This window comes from Mustela erminea, chromosome 8 (assembly GCF_009829155.1).
Source record: "Mustela erminea isolate mMusErm1 chromosome 8, mMusErm1.Pri, whole genome shotgun sequence".
Classification (NCBI taxonomy): domain Eukaryota; kingdom Metazoa; phylum Chordata; class Mammalia; order Carnivora; family Mustelidae; genus Mustela; species Mustela erminea.
In genome coordinates this window covers 43,667,929-43,688,070 of record NC_045621.1, presented here as the reverse complement: position 1 = coordinate 43,688,070, position 20,142 = coordinate 43,667,929, and the positions used below count along the sequence as shown (strand labels likewise).

The window sequence follows — 20,142 nt, the reverse complement described above, 5'->3', positions numbered from 1 at the left end:
CAAACGTGCCAGCTGTGGGGCCCTTGGTGTTGACCCTGCTGGCTGTTTCCCAAATGCCACCCTCTGCGCGGGCGGGTGTGGCTATTTCTGTAGCCAAACCTTGCCCCAGCCCTTGTCAGCTGCAAAATGAGCGCATTTCTACCCAGAAGCTTCCCCAGACCCCCACTCAAGGTGCTGCTGCTTCAGCAGCAACTGCACTGGGGGAGGTCTCTATAGCTTGCCCACCCCCACCTGCACCTGTCCCTTCTCTCTGCTTTCTCAGGTCTCTGGGAGGTTGCTGATGAGACTTGTCATCTATACACAGATGCAGCTTCTGCATGTGCAGCTAAAGCTTCAGCCCCAGTGTCTGCAGGAAGAATGGGTGAGGGGTGAGGCTGCAGAGAGAGGACAGGGCCGAGGGTCAGGAGCTGGGGTCCCATCCTGGTGCAGGCACCAGCTGGCCCTGTGACCTAGGTCAACTTCCCGCCTCTCTGGATCTCAGCTTTCCCTTCTGGGTCATGGGCAGGTTTGGCCTCCAGGAGCTCTCCAGCCCTCTCTAGCCCTGCAAGCTGCCTGAATATTAGAGAAAGGGGAGGCATTAGGACGGGGGGAGGGGCAGAGCTTTCCCTCAGGGGTTGCTTCTCAAGCAAGATAGTCAGCCTCAGAAGGCTGACCCAACCATGTGGGCTCACACACACACAAGCAAGCACCATGTTGTCATTCAAGGGCACTGAAGTCACCTTTCCCGTTAGCCTTCACGGCTCTGAAACCTCCTTACCACCCCAAGCCCCCCAGCAGACCCACTCAGCTGATTTTCATGTCTCAGTCTCTAATGTCTTAATCAGTAAGACCCACTGACGTCTCTTCCGTGATCCTGGAACTGTCCTCAGTCAATCCTCCAGAGCATCTACCACTGTGCCCAATTTTTGGATGCGGGGGAGGCCGTGGGGATTTGGAAGGGGATGGGGCTTTTGCCAAGGAAAGCTGTGGCTTGGCTAGGGTCCTCTGAGTGGCCCAACAATGACGTGGAGGCAGGGACGTCCAGGAAAGAGGTGAACGAGCTGGATCCAACGCTCCCCACGGGCGGCAAGCCCTTGCCCTTTCTGCGGGCCTCCCAGCCACAGCCAGTGCCTGCCTTGGCATATAGTGGGCTCGTGTGGGCCACACCTCCCCCAATACCATCCAGACCTCTCAGAAAAAAATATGTATATATGATTGAAAAAAAAAAAACACACCACATTAAAAGAAAAAATAGATGCCCAGCTGAAAATAGAGTTTTCAATACTGGGTTAAGGTTAGTGGGAAACAAGTGTCTAAGCCTGGGAAACTATAGGGGATTTATAAGGGAGGGTTAGCTCAAGCCAGGACCTGGGTCCTGTGTCCACTACACCACGCCCATCGTCCACAGGGTTGCGGGGGGGGGGGGGGGCTATCTCTGGAACTAGGCGAATGGGTGGGTTGAAGCGGGGAGTGCTCTCTGTAAGATGACTATAATAAAGCTGGGCTTTTGGAAAGCAAGAGGAAGGTCAGGACCCCCTCCCGTGGCAAAACATCATCATGGCTCTTTCCCCCAAAACCAGCCCCGCAGTGGAGGTGGAAGACTTTCATCAGAAGGCCTTGGGCCCCTGGGAATCCAGCCTTGGGTCCCCTCCGTTGACCGAAACTTCAGCCCTGTCCGCGCTCGGACTACAGTAGGCTGTGATTCAAAGCACTGTTTTGTCCAAAATGGGCTCCATGAAAACCCAGTAGTCTGATCAGGGTATCCGTGAGACCTGGGTTTGGTGGAAAGGGAGCGCCCTCCTCAACAGCCTGGACCAGGGTCTGGGAGCCCCACCCCCGCACTGGGGTATTTTCACCACTCGGAGCTGCACACAGCACCACTGACCCTCCCTACGCCTGGGCCCCCAGTCCTGGGCACCACCCGGACTGGCCTCGCCGTTCCCCCTTCTGACTGCACTCACCAGCTGCTTTCTAGGGACGGGCAGGCCCTGGCCCTGTTCCCGGGGTTGCTCTCTCTGGTCCGGCGAAGGAAGGCAGGCGACCAGGTAGGGCGTCGGGTCCGGGCGCTCTGGGGCAAAGCAGGATGGTCCGGGCCAGGGAGGGCGCGGGAAGCACTGGGCCAGGTAGGGCGCAGGGGGGCGAGGCAGGGCGCGGGGCGCAGAGCACCTGATCTGCGCGGCCCGCGGGGTGCGGGCTAGGTCCGGGTGCAGCGGGCCGGGTCACGTGGGTCGAACCCCGCCCCCCGTCCCCCGGTCCCGCCCAGCTCCGGGAGAGCCTCCGGGTGGCGCGCAAAGGCCGGAGCGCGAGTGGTGCGAGTGGCGCGGGTGGCCCAGGACCCGGGGAGCACGCCAGACTCCGCGCCCCAAGCCAACCTCTGGGAGAAAGGTGGCGGCGGGGAGGGGAGGGTTGAGCCCACACCCGGGAGTTGCGTTGACTTCGCCGGGTGCTGCTGCTGACTTGGCCCTACCCTCAGGGCCAGGGGACCGTCGCCTGAACACGCCCTCGGAGCGCGCGGCCCTTCTTTAAATTCCTACCCAATTCTGCAGGGGAACGCGGTTTACTCTGGCCTTACCAATGGGGAAACTGAGACTCAGGAAAGAGCTTTACCCAAAGCCACCGACTAATAAGCGGGAATGCCAATTGGTGAGTAGGACTTGGGGTCCCGGGCTTCGTCGCGCAGGTCCCGTACCTCTGGCCGCCCTGCATCCTGCCCGGCGTCGGGAAGCTCCTGGGCCGGGAAGCCCACAGCGCCAGGATCCCCCGCGCGGGGTCGGCACCGAGGCCTTGCCTAACCGAGGACCGTCCTGCACCGAGGACCGAGGACCGGGTTGCACTGTCGCGGCTCTCGGCAGAGTCAGCAGATGGGACGCACAGACCAGCCGGGGTGCCATCGGAGGACACGGTCGGGGCAAACATCCCCCGACCTCCCCGCACCCTCCTTGCCCGGACTAGGAGCTCAGGACCGCTTCAAACCCAGCTGTCCCAAGCGCCGCCACCAGCCCCAGCCACCTGTGCTTCGGAATTTCCAGGGACAGTTCGGGGACCACCGTCTTCCCTCTCTCCCCTCTCTCTTCCGGAGCTGGTGCCCCCTCCTCCTTCTCCCTTGTCATTAAAAAACACTGGAATGAAAAGTACACCGCCTCCTCCCCGCCTCCCCGCCGCAGGAACTACCTTTTAAACTCAGTTTCCATAGCTACAAAATGGTGATAGGATAATTAACAATACATAATAGATGGTATTAGGTGAAAACACACCACCATCTTCGTTTTGCAGACAAGGAAACTAGACCTTATGGGATCATTGCCATGTCACATTGGATAATTTGTACCGAGTTTTCAAAAGCCACAAAACGCTGTTGCAGTTAGTGTTTGCCTGGCGAAGCACCGCAAGTGAAATTGGGTGTTTCAGGCCCTTGGGCTGCTTCAGGATAGGAGCTCTCACCAAACATCTTCAACTGGGTGTGTGTGTCTTTGTGTGTGTGTGTGTGTGTGTGGGCACATGAGTGCACAAGCTGTGGAAATAGTGCAACTTAAAGCCCAGCTTTCCTAGCCCATGGGAGCCCATTCCTGTTTTTTCATTTCCTTACCATATATTTACCATTGCTTGTAAAATTAATGCATCTCTTAAAAGTTGGCCTCAGAACTGTAAGTTCCTTAAGGGCAGAAGTGGGTTTAATTTTTTTTTTTGTATACTTTAGTGTTTATTTACTTAAATGAGTGTTATAAAGAATGTACAGCTGCGATACGTGATGATACATGATAAAGATGTATGGCAAAGAATATAAACAGTATAAAATGAAAAGTCAAATTCCCTCTTGTTCCTGCTCCCAGTCCCACTCCCCAAAGGCAGTCATTGTTAATGGGGTCTTGTGCATTGTTCCAGAATTATTGTGGGTGGTTAAGTACATGGACTCTGGATCCAGCTGTGAGAGCTGGACTCCTGGCTGGGTGTGTTACCATCTAGCTGTGTTACCCAGGGCATGTTACTTAACCTCCCCAGGACTCGCTTCTCCCTCTACATCCTGGATTGTTCTGCATCCATATACATAAAGCTCTTGGATGAGACCTGCTATGCAGTGAGGATTTCATAAAAGTTTACAACTATTAGTAGACCCAATTCATTCTTTTTAATGGTTGCAGAGTATCCATTGCCTACGTTTATCATAATTATTTTACAGTCTTCTACTGAAGGACAGTTAACTGTGGTCTAACTGTCAAAATCGTGATAAGTTGCTGTATCTAATCATGAGAACCCTTTCAAATTTTGCCAGTCATCTCTATAATATCCTTTATTGCAAAGGATCCAATTTAGAATGTCTTGATTTCCTATATTAGCTATTTAGGGGAAATGGGGAGGGGACAGGGAAGAGAGGAGAGAGAGGTTAGCTGGGGCACTTGGTGGCTCATGGCCAGGATCTTGGGCGTCCTTGCTTCTCCTCCCCCTGACATTCCTGCCTTGCCTGGTCCTCACCTTTGGGATTCTGCTCACCTCCATCTGCTCCCCAGCTTCTCGGGGCTCTCCTTGGTGGTAACCTGTGGCTCCCTGACAGTTTGCCCATGCCCCAGGGACTATCCTGCCTTGTTCACTTGCTTAGGGGCTGGTATTGTCTTTCTCAACACTATGTGGCTAATCCTGTCTGTTGATTGATTGAGTGATTGAAGAGCAGTTAACATATAATGTTATATCCGTTTCAGCGATGTAGCGGTAGTGATTGGACAATTCTGTACATTATGCTCCACTCATCAGGGTAAATGCAGTTACCATCTAACAGTTACAATGTAACAACATTGTTATAATACTGTATGCGTGTACATCTATGCTGTACTCTTCATCCCTATGACTTAGTAGTTTTATAACGGCAAGTTTGTACCTCTTTATCCCCTTCACCTGTTTGCTCATCTCCCTGTCCCCTCCCCTCTGGCATCAATCAGTTTGTTCTCTGTATTTATGAGTTTCTTTCTGTTTTGTTTGCTCATTTGTTCTGTGTTTTTTTTTTTTTTGTTTGTTTGTTTTTTTAGAGTCCACATCTAGGTGAAATCACATGGTGTTTGTCTTTATCTGACTTATTTCACTTAGCATAATACGCTCTAGGTACATCCTTGCTGTCACAAATGTCAAGTTCTTATTCTTTTTTATGGATGAGTAGTAGTTCATTGTGTGTATATATCTGTATACCACATCTTTTTTATTCATTCATCTATTGATGGACTCTATTACTTCCATATCTTGGCTATTGTTAGTAATGCTGCAGTAAACTTAGGGGTGCATATAACTTTTGAATTAGTGTTTTCTGTCTCTTACTGATTAGGAAGCTGATGCCCAGAAAGGAGGCCTATACACCCAGGGTCCTTTTCCCTCTCTAGCAGAGAGCTTCTCACTAAGCCACCATGACTCTTGGGAAATCTGGTTGATGGTTGGACACCAGAGGGCAGTAGAGGGCTCCTCTCCACTGTCTTTTGTCTTCATGGCCCCTGTCTGGAGACCCTGTCTTTTGCAGAGATCTAGGGGCAGAGAGGACAAGTAGGGAAGGATTATTGTCTTGGCCATTCCAGCAGGATGCTCAGCATGAAGATGGCCATCAGAGGAGAAGCCTTGAATGTCACTGTTTGGGAAGCCCCCATCTCCAGGGCTAGTGTTCGGGCAAGTATCACGGAGTGCTGGGCTTGGACTTAGCCTGAACTCTGCTCACAGCCAGGGACCAGGGGAAAGGAGACTCCTGGCTCACCAGGGAGTGTCCTACAATCTCTACAAGATGACTGAGTCCAGGATTTGTGCTGAAAGGCCTGCTGTCCCTGACCCATGTGTCCCTCCTGGGTTCTCTAGCTTCCTGTAGGAGGCTGTTAAAATCCACCCCTCATGCTCCCCTCTTCTGATGCCTTTGGGCCAGTTTGGCATCAGGCTAACAGGGGCATGTGGATTTTTTCGAGGTGAATATATGGAAAATTGAACATATGCAGAATACTTTCCCAAACCCCAGCCATGTCCAGTAAACTACCTGTGAGTTACAAGATAGTGTGTTTTCATCAGATATCGAATGACTTTTTTTTCTTTTATGAATCTGGAAAATTGGGAAAAATCCCATTTTTGGGAGCATTCTTCTGGCTTGTGGGGCTGAGCAGGGAATCACAGGGCCTTTGGGGAGGTGTTGCCTGACGCTGTTTCAGCCAGGTCTTCAGGGCAGGAGGCCTTGGAACTGTCCCCCACACTTTGGGGGATACACACTGACCTGTGTTTCTTGTGGGGTCAGGACCACTGGGAAGCACTTGTCTGCTGACTCCCATCCATCCCCTGCTTGGATGGTGCCCCTCCCGTCCCCTGCTCTGGTCCTCCTCCCTTCTTGGTTCTTAGTTCTACAGTATTCCCTTAGAAAAGCATTTTCTGGGGATGCCTGGGTGGCTCAGTTGGTTAAGCAGCTGCCTTCGGCTCAGGTCATGATCCCAGCGTCCTGGGATCGAGTCCCACATCGGACTCCTTGCTCAGCGGGGAGCCTGCTTCTCCCTCTGCCTCTGCCTGCCATTCTGTCTGCCTGTGCTCGCTCTCTCCCCCTCTCTCTCTCTGATAAATAAATAAAATCTTAAAAAAAAAAAAGCATTTTCTGAGCCTCTAGCCTTCCCCACCATTGGACTCTGTTATTCCCTGCACGTTCCTGCAGAAACATTCCCATAATTTACCTGCCATGTACGTGGTGACCTGATTCACAACTTTGCTCCCCAACTCTAAGTTCTGGGAGCCCAAGGACCACGATGTTCATGAACTCTGGTGTGCCTGCCTCCTTCCATGGTGCTTGGCACATAGTAGGTCTTTGATAATGACTTGTTGAATAAACATTGTTTGGTAATCATGATTATGTGTTTTGATGTTGCCCTTGATTTTTTATTTATTTTTAAAATTTTTACTTTTAAAAGATTTTATTTATGTATTGAGAGAGAGAGTGAGAGAGAGCAAGAGAGAGAGAAAGCATGAGCAGGTGGTGGTGGGGAGGGGCAGATGGAGAGGAGAAGCAGGCTCCTCGCTAAGCAGACAGCCCAAATCGGGTGAAGGCAGACACTTCACCGACTGAACCACCCAGGCACCCCTGCCCTTGACTTTTTAAAAAAGTTTTAATTTAAATTCCAGTTAGTTAACCTGTAGTATAAAACTAGTTAGTTTAGGTGTACAATGTGTGATTCAACACTTTTGTACAACACCCCGTGCCCCTCACAGCAGGTGCCCCCTTCACCCCCTCCACTCCAGTCCCTATCAGTGTGTTCTCTAGAGTTAAGAGTCTGTTTCTTGGTTTGTCTCTCCCTCTTTTTTCTCCCTGTGCTCCTTTGTTTTGTTTCTTAAATTCCACATATGAGTGAAATCATATGGTATTTGTCTTTCTTTCATTGACTTATTTTCTCTTTCTCTCTCTTTTTTTGATTGAATTATTTCACTTCGCATTATATTCTCTAGCTCCATCCATGTCGTTGCAAATGATGTTGCCCTTGATTTTAGTTTTGACTAATGGGCATTTTCCAAACAGAGCTCTGCCCCTACTGCCCTGTGCTCCTGGCACCCTCCTGGGGAACGGGGTCTGCTGGGGAGAGGCTGACACCAGGCTCACCGCCCTCACTGAAGCCCGAAGCATCTGGATCCTTCTCCTCTTGCTCCTGCCACTCACCAGCCCTTACTGTGTTATGAGAGCCTGGCCCCCAACGCGGAGACTCCGCCTCTCTCTTGAGTTGGTCCGAGGTTATCTTGGCTTTCCCTCCCCAGGAAGATTGTGTTTGAGGGCAAGAGAGAGTTTCCTTCTACTCAAAGCCTGATAGAATTTCATTTGCCTGTTCCTACCCCAGGTTCAAGTTCTCAGAAACATAGAATCTGCAAATTCATTTTGGCAACATGCTTTTCCTCACCTGAACACACAAAGAATTAGGTTTTGATATTGCTGAGAAGAGGCTCTAATTAGCCAGAGAAGTCAAGCCAGAAGAGAGTGAAGTCTCCTGAAGAATGAAACCCGTGACTCTAATACCATCAGAACACTCAGTCTTTCAGGGTTCTGGAAGCTTCAGATCACGTGAAGCTCGGGCCAATGAGCACATGCTTTCCCTTGCTTAGTATAATTAGGGACTTTCACTCCTGAGGTTTAGGGAACTGAGCAGAAATGGTTTGAGCTGAAGGGAAAGAATTCAGGCCATAAGGTTTTATTTTCTACTCTCAGAAGACCCCCTTCTGAAGGGAAGAGAGTGGGACCTCACTGGAGACCTACTGTGTGCCAAGTGAGCACTGTGGGTGCCTGCTGTGTCAATAGCTTTTGTGTTAGGCGCACGACCCACCTAGTGTCCCTGGGGTTGTGCAGGCAAGGAAGCTGAGACACCTGCCCAAAGACCACAGGGTTAGAGTGGTGCGGTCAGGGTCAAGCCCAGGTATGGGTGTCCCTGAGCCTGGTCCCTGCAGTGCCCAGCACAGCAGGAAGAGGACTTCTCCATCAGGCAGCACAGCCAGAGGCAGGAGCCTGTGAGGGGCAGACCCAGGCGCTCCAAGCCAGAGGCCCCCCGCGGTGTCACCAGCCACACACAGCTTGGGAGTGGCTGGCCCCAGAGTGTGGACCTCGCTGGGTGCGGCGGTCGTCACCCGTGCTCCCACGTCTCCATGGTCACATCAGGCACTGCGGTAATGACCCTTCCCACCCCTTCCTCATGTCCATGCCTCATAGAATGACTTCATTTTAGTTTCAATGGCGTAAGCTGTGCTTTTCATATTTCACATTACACTCCTGTTTGAATGTTCCTGAACATTTGCAGTGTTGCTAAGGAAACCTGTTACACGCTCGCTCCCTTGGGCTGCTGCCACCTGGACCCTCGCAGGATGTCCAGAGGCTGGCAAGGGCTTGAGGTCAGTGACAACTGGGAACCAACCCAAAACCAGGAGTAAGATTCCAGCAGCACCTCGCCCCGTCCTCCCTCCACCCTGCGCCCACTGACCCTCGCCCCGCCCTTCCCCTCCCCTCATACTCTTCCCAGTCTTCTTGTTAACTAGCCACCTGCACCCCAAACCCAGTTCAAATGCCCAGCCCCCTCTCCCACAGCTCCTGGACCCCAAGCCCAGGTGGGCACGCTTGTTTCGGGGAGCACAGATAGGCCTTTGGTTCAGGGTGGAAACTTGACATCCGCCTGCTTCTGTGCCTTCCCTCCTGTCCTCCGGCCCTCCCAAGTTAACCTTCCAAACTGGCCAGATCCGACTTTCCCAGGAGCCTGGAATAGCTCCCCAGTTTTGAAGTTAGTTTTATAAATGTATTTCAGGGTTCTGGAGACACTTGATTAGAATCTTCAGGTATTTAAAGCCACTTAAAAACTGTAATAAAAACCAAATGCATACCTGGGGACAGAATGGCAGGGGCTGGTGTCTCCCAGGGTGTGCTGTGGGAGCTGCGAGCCCTGCTAGCGATGTTGCAAGACATCCCCATGTCTTGACACCTTAGGGAAGAAAGTGTTGATCAGACCCAGCACCAACATTTAATTGTAAGGATGCCAGTGTAGGCTTTCCAGAGAAGGTAGGAGTTGGCTCCTTAAATGCTCATTGTAGGTTAACTGTGAACAGTTTTTTTTTTTTTCAAATATAAGTATGTTCTAAGTATTTCGTGAGACATACATATTTTTACTAAAATATTCATTTTTGTTTGAAATTCAAGTTTTACTGTCATCTCGTATTGACATCTGGCAAATGTGTGTCAGAGCGACAAAGGGAACACCCTGGATAGGTTTTCTGTGCTGTAGCCAGGGCCTTGATAGGGGAGTGCTATCCCATGACCCAGCATGGGGACATTTGGGTAGATGAGTCTGAGCTTGGACACCCAGATTCTCCAGAACACTTGTGGGCATAAAGAAGCAGCTCTCCCCTTCCCCCACAGTGCTGGTACCCGGAAATTGTTCGGACATGTTCCTAGTGCTAGATGTCTGCGATGGGATGCTTGTTCTCAAGACTTGTCCCCAACTGTCCTTCTTTCCTCTAGACCAGTGACCAGCCCAAGTGGGAAAAGAAAATTCCTGCTCTGGGCATAAACATCTTCACGGATGTGGGCACTGGTCCTGGCTTGAATGTGTCGACCAGCAGCAGGGAAACGTGTGGGTGCAGATGCTGAGATAACGAATTGAGTTTACTGATTTGGGAGAGCTTGGCTATGCCCTAGGATCAGACCTCTCAACAAGGATGCTTGGGAATTACCTAAACACACGGCCGAAGTGGGTCTGCAAACTTGGGCATGTGTAAGTGAGGTATGCGTGCTGTGGTTCTCTTGCTAACGTTGAGAGAGAATGGAGACAGTTTGGGGAAATAGGGATGTGTGGTGGATTTATCACATGAGGCTGAAGGCTCTACCACTTGACCGTGTTCCCTGGGAGGGCCCAGAAGACACGTCCCTCACCAAGGCAGCAAGGGACACACCTATGAGGGGTGTCTCTGTATCTCAATGCCATTAGTGTAGACAGTAGCTAATGCCACAAGACTTCACCTCCTAGTGTCGAAGGGGAGGCTGAGATCGTCAAATAGAGTTTAGGTGGAGGTGCTCAGTTAACAGAGGCAAGGTAGGTTAAGTTACCATAGTGGCAGAATATCCAGAAATGTGACCATGAGCCACTGGTCCATTGGTATTAGTGGGGCTGGCTAAGGAACCATGGCACTCCTTGGGACTCAAAAAACGAGCATCCAACCAGAACATTGCTTGATGAGTATATGCAGAAGAATTCAGGAACTGGTGAACAGAGGACTAATATCACATGCTGCAATGAAAAGTCCAGTGAACAGTCCCCATCCCTTCCCTAGTGTCCAGATCTCAACTAGTTTTCAGACTCAGAGCCCACTGACTAAAGGAGAAGCCAGGCCTCTGGAAAACAGACCTTACAGTGTCACTATGATACATACCATAAATAGTCCACATTCCTTCCCCCCAGGGGACCTATCGCTGCTTACCTGAGTAACTGTGTACTGGGTGAAGGTGAACACTCCACCTTTGGAGGGCGATGGGATACAGAGCCCGAGCTGATGCTCATCAGGAAAGAGGAAGGAAGCAGCATACCCCCGCTTTGCTGTCTCAGGGCTATCCTAACTCTTTGATCTGTGTCTTAATATAATCCTCTGTAACCTTGAACGTGCCTGTCCAACATACTGATATTTTTCTGATTAGATCTGGCACGTTGGAAGTGGCAAGATGCTGGCTGCCCAGGTAAGACAGTATTAGAAGCTGGAAGCAAATACACAAGACTCAGGTGTATGCAACTTTGGGGGAAGTTTTCAGGGGTCCAATGATCTAGAGTAGGCCAGTATATGCCTTCTAAGGTAAAGGCAAGTTATTTACTTTGTGGCCCCTATGACAGCCACCAGCACCTGATGAACCTCTGGGCTTTGAAGGCAGCGTATGCCTCACTTGGGAATAGGGCTCCAATCCTGTTGGCAAGCGAGTTGGAAGGCTGACAGATTTGAGTCGGGCTCAGAACATGGGGGGACTCTCTTCTGTAGTAGGTCAAGGCAATGATGCAAGCTTCTCTGGTTGGCTAGGGGACCAGAGGGAACCAGAGGAAAAAAGATAGGAAGATTGGAGACAAAAGGCATGAGGCTCTCCCAAGATCCAAGATGGCGGCAGTCGCCATGTGTGAATCAGTATCTCAGGTCAATGCCCCCCAGAGGCCATCTACTGCAGAAGAGCCGCTGAGCCAGAAGAGGTACTGGGCATCCTGTGGAGGACAGCCTCTGTCTTGGTTCACCTGGGTTTCAGCAATGTGGTTCAGCAGCATGGGCTTCATCTCACCAAGGCTAATCTATTTTTTTGCTGCCTATCTGACTGATGATGAGCCCTTTATATGGAACCATCCCCTGAGGAGACCAACCAGCCTGGTGGAACTGGTGTGTATTTTGGGGCACTTAGTGGGAGCTGGTGAGAGATGGGTTGGAATGTGCAATTATAAAGGACTTGAGATTTTGATTCCAGAAAAAGATGTTGAATGCCCTTTCCCCTGCTCCTCTGTTCTAAAAATAATCTAATACCTTGGAAAATACTCAACTGACAATGATCAAAGGACTCTGAGCATTGGGTGGAAGAAGGTAGAAGGGCTGAGGATCTCAGGGCCAGAAGATTGATGCTCCATGAGTTTTCTTTTTATCTGGGTCCCAGAAGACCTGCAGTCAGAACCTTCCACAGGCAAAGCTTAAAAGAAAACCTCAAAAAGCCCAGTTTCTCTGGCTAAGACACTGAGAAAGGGGAACCCAACAGAGACTCAGTGAACAGTCCAGCCTCACTCAACAGCCCAGCACCAGCAAGCAGTACGATCTGTGAGCAGCAACTGTCTCAGTCCCCCATGATAGGATCCCCAGTAGCCCACCAGCCCACAGATGCTGCCTGCAGCAGTGGGGCCTGAGAAGCCATGTACCTCCCTGCCCTCGGCCCAGTGGCATTAGGACACCTGAGCCCCGTGGCTTCTGCCCCTTCCTGCAGACGTTCACTCAGTGACACAGGGGCCTCAGGGCAGTGCCTTCTACTCCCACAGATGATATCAGGAGGGACAGGGCAGCAGCTCCAGCAACACTGGAAAAAAGAACACTTGCAAGATGTGCCTTGAGCCCAGAAGACTAGGCTGTCCTTGCCTCAACAGAAGTAGGTAATTATCTGCTAAAAATAGATTTCGTTGGGATCAATAACCCAAATATCCAGGATACAGCACAAAATCCCTGTCATACCAAGATCTAGGAAAACCACTGCATGGGGCAGAGACAGGGCATGAATGCTAGTCCTTAGATGAACCTGATGTTGGAATTATCTGATAATTGAGAGCAGTTGTCATGACTAGGCTGCAGACATCAGTGTCACGAAAGTGCTTCAATGGTCACTTCCAAATCACTGACTTATAAACCGCAGATAGAATCAGGAGACCCTGCAGGATGTCACCACTGGCTGTGTGATCTCGGAAGGCTTTCCAGGAGCTGATTGTCTGCTATTATGCTAGGATGTTGGTGACCATTCCCTCAGCCACGGTGCTGTCCTACAGGACTGACACGCACAGTCACAGGCCCTCCCCACACCACACACAAGGAGAGTGCCCCAGCTGTCCCTGTCTCCCAGAGGACTGAATGGCAGGGAGAACGCTTGTCTGAGATGCACAATAAAAACGAGGTAGACCAGGGATGCACACACCCTACCTTCCCGGCATCTGGCCCAATAAACGTAAGTGGCTAATATTTTCTTTGTTTGTATTATGGCTATTTTCTAGGATTTTAAGGCTTTGTGTAAAAACCCCCAGGGCAGTGCTCATCACATTGAGACATCCTCCCTCTCTTCCTCTACTTTCTGCCCTTCTCCCTGTGTTCTGACCATGTGTCCACCTTTGCTGGAGACACAGCAATGAATGGAACTTGGAGGCACCCTTCAGGGCTGATCTCTGACAGTGCCAGGACCCGTGGCTGCTCCCAACAGCTTCCTGCCCTGGATGGCAGAGTGAGAAGGGACCCAGGGAGCCCTGCGAGGCAAGGCCTTAGGGACAGCAGAGGCGCAGTCCCAAGCTTGCCACTGGGCCATTGCCCCCTGATTCCTCTGCACTGAGAGGGAGTGACAGAGGCCTATGGCCAGTGGACTCCAGGGCACTCAGTGGCTGACATCTTGCCCTAAAGGGGCAGTCAGGGCCAGGGCAGTCATCCTGCTAAGGCCAGCTGGCTCCAGAGCCCACAGTCCTGCGCCTTAGAGCCTCAGCTTCCCCACCTTTAACACTGGGACACGATCCCATGCTCTGGTGTCTGAGCTCAAAGGACAGGGGCTAGCCTTCAGCAAAGTGCAGTGGATTGTGAAATAGGGCCCCATGCAGCTTGGATGAGGTCCGGGCTGAGTGAGTTCAGTGCAGCGTGGGCAAGGGGGCATCTCATCCTTTCACTAGCAGGACTCCCTCCCCACACCCTCCTCCTCCTAAGCCTCCCCTCCCCGAATCCAGGCCTGGCTGGGGCCTTGAAGACTTTCCATTGCTGCCAACAAGCTTGCATCCAGTTTTACTCAAATGCATAATTAAAGGCAGAGATGCGGTTTCTGCTGGGGGTGAGCCCCTCACAAGCATGCAGGAGCCCCACCCTTGCACATCTGCCCCTTTGGTGGGGCTGACTGTGGCCCAGCGGCCCCCACCCCGGCAGATGTCTGCAGCAGCTGAGAAACTAGAAAATGCTCGCCCTCTGTTCTCCAGTTTCTCTCTATGGACCCCTAGGTATTTCTGATGCCTTGGAAGGCAGAACCCCCAGCCTCATGCCCTTTTACTAGGAGACCCTCATGACAAACCATACTGTATGGTGGATCAGCAGCAACGGGGACCTCCTGGGGACCTGACGGCATTCCATAAATCCAGAACAGTGAATGTGTTAGGTGACCCTGCTCTTACCCCTCCCAGCCGTGTGAGTCAACACAAGACCAGATCAAGGTGTAGATAAGTTATGGACTTTTATTTTAATTTATTTTAAAGATTTTATTTATTTATTTGAGAGAGAGAAAGAGAGTGAGAACATGAGAGTTAGGGGGAAACAGACTCCGCTGAGCTGAGCAGGGAGCCCAGTGTGGGGCTGGATCCCCATGCTGAAACCTGAAACCCTGAGTCTGAAGCTTAACCGGCTGAGCCACCCAGGAGCCCTTAAGTTATAGAAATTTAGCACCCTGTGTTTTTATCCATGGTAGTTACTTGATTGCACTTTTTTTTGTTTGTTTTTAATATCAGATTATAAAGAATCTCCTCTCCTGCCTTTCCTGGTGCCCTTGTCTGGTTTGTTGGTAGTCCAAACCCTCCTGTTCTGGGCCCCTTGGGGAGTCACCCCCTCAGCAGGCTGTCATGGGACCAGCAGCCTTATTGCATCACCAAGCTTTCTGATTCCAGGAGTGCAGCTTAGGGAGTCCTTGGGCCTTTAGAGCGTAGGGGCGGGGCGGGGTGGGGCAGGGGGGTGGGGTGGAGTTTGGGATTTCCCTCCAACCTGACATACAGGGTCAAGATCCCTGGCTCAGTGCCTTCACAGCCCTGGCGCCTGCAGAGGCCTCCAGGGACCCACCCACAGCTGCCTGGGGCTGTCCATTCGGGGCTGCCCCCTCCTTCCCAACCCCAGTTAGCAGCTTCTGCTAGGAACACGGAACCTCCAGCGACGCCCTTTCTGGCCTGAACCACCCTCAGAGACCTGGTCCCTGCCTCCTTCCATAGGGCAGAGCCTTGGGGGAGCCCATCTGGCCAGAGTTGAAGGTTGGAAGACCGTGGGTGGGTGGCCCTGGGGGGCTGGGTGGAAGAAGGGGCCAGACATAACTTCTGATTCTCAGGACGTGAAAGCGTGGGACCTGGGCTTGCCATTTCCCAGGGAACAATGGGAAACTGACTGTCCCTGTTGGCCACTTCGTCATGTCATGGGTTGTGTGGTTCCTGGCCTGGGGCCGGGCCTCTGTGGCTGTGGGAACATGTGTCCTGGGCTCTAGGCAGCTGAGTGAGGGATCTATCTGTAGAAGGGCTGGGGAGGGCTCTTTTTTGCTGCCCATTCACACCCAGCACCTACCCCCTGAGGGGGCTTCCCTGGTGGGGGGGATGCCCTCTCATAGTTGTCATTCACCCTAACTCTCCGTGGGAAGTCTGGGCCCCCCCAACCCTGTGCCCTGGGTTTTGTTCCCCCTGCTCTCCACCAGCAGGACTTGGTAACCTCAGGGCTCCCTGCCCAAGGACTGAGCTCACACTCTCTCATCCTGGCCTCGGGGGGCTCCGGGCTGTGCACCACATGGACCTCCTGAACACCTTCTCTCTGCCAGCCAGAGTCTGGGCAGGAAACAGCCAGCAGAGTTGTTGCCCGGGGAACCCCTGGCAGAGATGTAGGCAGAGTGAAGGGAGCCAGTGAAGGAGGCTGACTTGCTCCTGGAGCTGGTCCCAGGGGAAGCCATTGCCCCCTCAGGCCTTAAGGGGCAGAGCAGGGAGTGGTTTCCTGAAGTGGCTGGAAGAGAGACTGAACCACTGCCCTGTGGGGGTTTACAGAGGGGGGGGGCGAGGCAGGGAGGGAGGAGGATAAGGACTGTGACCTCTCTCACCGCTCTCCAGGTCCTGGCTAGTGCCCCTCCTTGGCTGAGCCCGCAGGGAAGCTGGAAGGCCGGGCCTCTGTAGATGTGGGATGTAGAGGTTAGAGTCTGGGACACGGAGCAGGATGGAGAGGGGTGGGAGGGCCTCTGAAGGGGCAAGCAGAGCTCCTGCACAGGATGGCTCCACCTGTCCTGGGGCTTCTGAGTTCCTGGCAACCCCTTCTGTCCCCCAGATCCTTGGGGACCCTTAGAAGCAGCAGCTGGTGGCGTGAGAGGCCACTGCCCCAATCCCACCCCTCTGACCATGCTGGTCCCAGAAGTAGTCTCCAGAGAGACAAAGGCTTCCCCTTCCTGTGTGTGTCTCATAGCCCAGCTGAGTGCCACATGTCCGGGATGGTGTTGGCAGATGGTTGGCACTGAGTCCAGGTTTGTGGGGTGAATACGTAAGTAGTGTCCTGGGCCTCGCCATCACGCCTAAGAGGAAGGTCATGTCTTCAGGAGTTGGGGAATGGGACCTCAAGCTGGGAGGGGGCAAGGTGCAACCCACAGGGAGTCAGGGGCTGCCCTGGCCCTTGGGTGGAGCCCAGCCTCCAAGCGCAGGGCCCAGCGGACTGTCACCCTCTCCTGCTGCCCATCAAGTGACAGCTATGAGATGTTCAGCAGCTCCCCGCTCCCGAGCTTCTAAACCGTGCATAGCCTGGGGCTGAGTGTCACCAGTGTGATCTCATTCAGTCCCCACAGCCAACCTGTGCGGTAGGCACTGCTATCAATATCCCCATTTCATGGATCACGAAACAGGCTCAGAGGGGGGTGAGTGTCAGGTAAGTGACTTCCCCAAGGCCACTGGTCACTGCCGGCAGGCCCGAGATGGCCACTCAGGTCTGTCTCAGAGCTGTGCATGGCCTCCCTGCTTCCCTGATGTGAGGCCTCTCCTGAAAGGCCACCGGACCCCTGGCATGCCTGCTGTGGTTCTTGGAAGCCGATGGCTGAGGGCCAACTCCACTAGCCCCAGTTTGGTGGTGACTGGGCCAGGCCCTCAGGTGGGAGTCACCCGGGGCTGTATCAGCTAGTAGGACTTCATGTCTGCCTCTCTAGTACCCTGCCTTTGGAGACCCTCCTTCCTTCCCCCCACTGCAGACTGACCCAGGCCCCAGCACCCCAGCCTGGAGTGGACAGCCTAGAGATTCCCGGTGCTGCCTTTCTCACCCCTGCAACCAAATGCCTCCCTTTTCTGTTAGCAAGCCTTTGACTGGCATTTCTCCTCCCCATTAGCCCTTCCCCGGTCCCTGAGCCTGGCTTTGCCCCGCCCCCCATCCTTGCTGCATGTTCAGACTCTGGCCCCACAGTGCTGAACCTTCAGTGTGGGGCTCCCCCGCATCAGGCTGGCGGCTCCTTCGGCCTTGGCATGTAACAAGGGTTTGAGCTGGAGAGCAACAGAGGTCTGACCCCGGGGTCTGTGCCGAGGGAGGGAGGAAAGAACCACGTGTCCCAAAAGGCACACGGTGTTGGAGCCTCACGACGGCCTGCCTCTGTCCACCGGCTTCCCTGGGCTCCTGGGCCAGCTTCCTTCTGAGCCTGGACACACTCAGTCCATTAAAGACAGGCTCCGGGGCCAACTGGCCCCTGAGCACAACCCACTGGATCCTGCTGTCCTCTGATGCCCTCCACTGGCCAGAGTCAGTTACTGAGGCCTATTCTCTAGGCCTGAAGGGCCCTGGGGATGGCGACGGGGATGGGAAGGTGGGGCAGTACTCAGGATCATGCAAACTCAAGAGGACCAGCCACACACCCCAGGCCTTAATACCAGCCTCACAGCATCCCCCGATCTTCTCCATGTGCCCATCTGCCCTGACCTGGAACATGCAGAGTCTACGCAGCCCTCCCAGCCCTGACTGAAGGCTGCCCAGCTGGTCTCCATTAGTGTCTGAGACACCGACAAGCACAGATTGCTCCTGAGCAGACCTAAGTGGCATGCTTTAGTACTTTAGTGTTTATATTCTTTTGCTAACTGGCTTGCCACGTCTTTAGGTATCTGGTTTCAACTTGATGGTCTTTGGAATCTTTGTAACGTCTATGCTTGATTTCACAGGCTGAATGATTTCAGACGTCTGGAGGCTAGAGTCAGCAGTGGTTCTGCCAAAACGTCCCCTGTGTAAAATCTGGAATGATGCTTGCCAGCCTGGGAAGCCCTCCTCCTGGGACAGTTGCCCAAGTCAGGTGGCCATAGCCTAGCAGGTGCGTCCATGTGTCTGTGCGAAAACTGCATGTAGAGCTTGGAGGCAGCAGCTGAGCCAGCTCTGCTCCCACTGCTGCTCAGGTCTGGGCATACCTGCCCACTCCCACTGTCCCATCAGGGTGACTGGAAGCTGAACAGAAACTTACTTGAGGAAAGGAATTTATTCCACAAGACCTAGAAAAGATGGCAGAATTCCATAGTCATGTGTCTTCTTCTAGATTAAGGAAATCATTGCTAGGATTCTGAAGTGTTGTTTAATTTGGTCCTTTTCCTTCGGTCCTATGAGTGTTGGTCAAAGCCAACTCCCTGCTCTGGCTTTTCTAAAGACTTCCACCACTGTCTCAGTTGTTTTGAGTTACGGAGATTCTTCCCCAGTATGAGCTAGCTTCCTCTCCTCCCTCCCTCCTTCCCCCTCCTCTCTCCTCACTCCCCCCTCCTCCCCCACCTCCTCCCTCTCTTCCTCCCCTTCCCTCCCCTCCTTCCCTTCCCTCCCTGCCTATTTACTACCTGCATTAGTCTGCTTGGGCTGTTACAACAAAACACCATAGGTTGGGTGGCTCGAACAACAAAAATTTACTTTCTCATATTTTTAGAGGTCAGAAGTCCAAGACCAAGGTCTCCATCAGTTTGGTTCCTGGAGTGCACTTCCTTCCTGGCTTGTAGATGTTTGTCTTCTTGCTGTGTCCTCACATGGCCTTACTTCTCTCTCTCTCAATCTCTCTCTCTCTCTCTCGACGTGTGTGTATGTGTGTGTGTGTGTGTGTGTCTTAGAGATCTGTGGTCTCTTTTTTCCTTCTTATAGACGTCACCAAACCTATTAGATCAGAGCCCCATCTTCATGACCTCATTAAAATTTATAGACCTTCCTTTAAGTCCAATATCCAGACACAGTCATGCTGGTGGAGACGAGGTTAAGGTTCAGCATATGAATTTTGCAGGGACATATTCCAATCCACAACACTACTCATTTTTTTTAAATTTTTTATTTTTTATAAACATATAATGCATTATTATCCCCAGGGGTACAGGACTGTGAATCGCCAGGTTTACACACTTCACAGCACTCACCATAGCACATACCCTCCTCAATGTCCATAATCCCAACCCCCTTCTCCCAAGCCCCCTCCCCCCAGCAACCCTCTGTTTTGTGAGATTAAGGTTGCTTATGGTTTGTCTCCCTCCCAATCCCATCTTGTTTCATTTATTCTTCTCCTACCCCCTTATCTCCCTGATATGAGGAAGTAGAGATGCAACACTACTCATTTTTATAAGATAAGAACAGTTTAAAATGTTTAAAATGCCTAAGCCGCAGTCCCTGTCAGCTGACACAGTTGGTTTCATCACACAAGAATCAGAATTTTAAGGGTACAAACAGCTGGTTTGTAAGAATCCAAAAACATGGTGAAAGGAACATGGCACCAACGCAGATTGTAGGCTGAGGGTAACCAGCTCAAAGTCAACCCTGGGCCCCTTGTCTTGGTTTGTGTTGCCTAGAAGCAGACCCTGAACATGTTTGATGCAAATAATATTTTTGGAGGCCACCCCAAGGAAGCACCTGCAGGGGAGTGGGAAACCTAAGACAAGGAATTAAGGTCAAAGAGTGTGTGATTTAGATGGTTACCACCACGAGCAACAGGAGACTGTACCTGCTGGGAGATGGGGAGGCAAGAGAGGACAGGCCTTAGAGTTATTCCAGCCTGGGCTGAGGAAGCTGAGATTTTATCCAACAATTTCCTGTCCATTGTTGATTAAGGCTTCTCTTTTTAGAACAGATGTCTCAGGCATAGAATCTTGGGGTTGCCGGTAAGTAGCCTCCAGTAATGGCTCCATGTATATACCAATGTGGCACTGAATATCACTCTATTGTAATTCTTTCATGTGTCAGCCAACTGGCAGGGCCTCTATC

At 52.1% G+C, this 20,142-nt stretch overlaps 1 protein-coding gene across 2 annotated transcripts in view; it reads right to left on the bottom strand.

The window, feature by feature from the left end:
* MLPH (melanophilin) overlaps nucleotides 1-2,227 on the bottom strand; it is a 42,745-nt gene extending 40,518 nt beyond the window's left edge. The window contains exon 1 of one of the 2 annotated variants that reach the window (XM_032355275.1): nucleotides 1,941-2,227. The gene's annotated coding sequence lies outside the window, so the exon portion shown is untranslated. The remainder of the gene's footprint in view (nucleotides 1-1,940) is intronic. The other variant, XM_032355274.1, reaches the window with a different exon arrangement.
* Nucleotides 2,228-20,142: the final 17,915 nt, after the last annotated feature.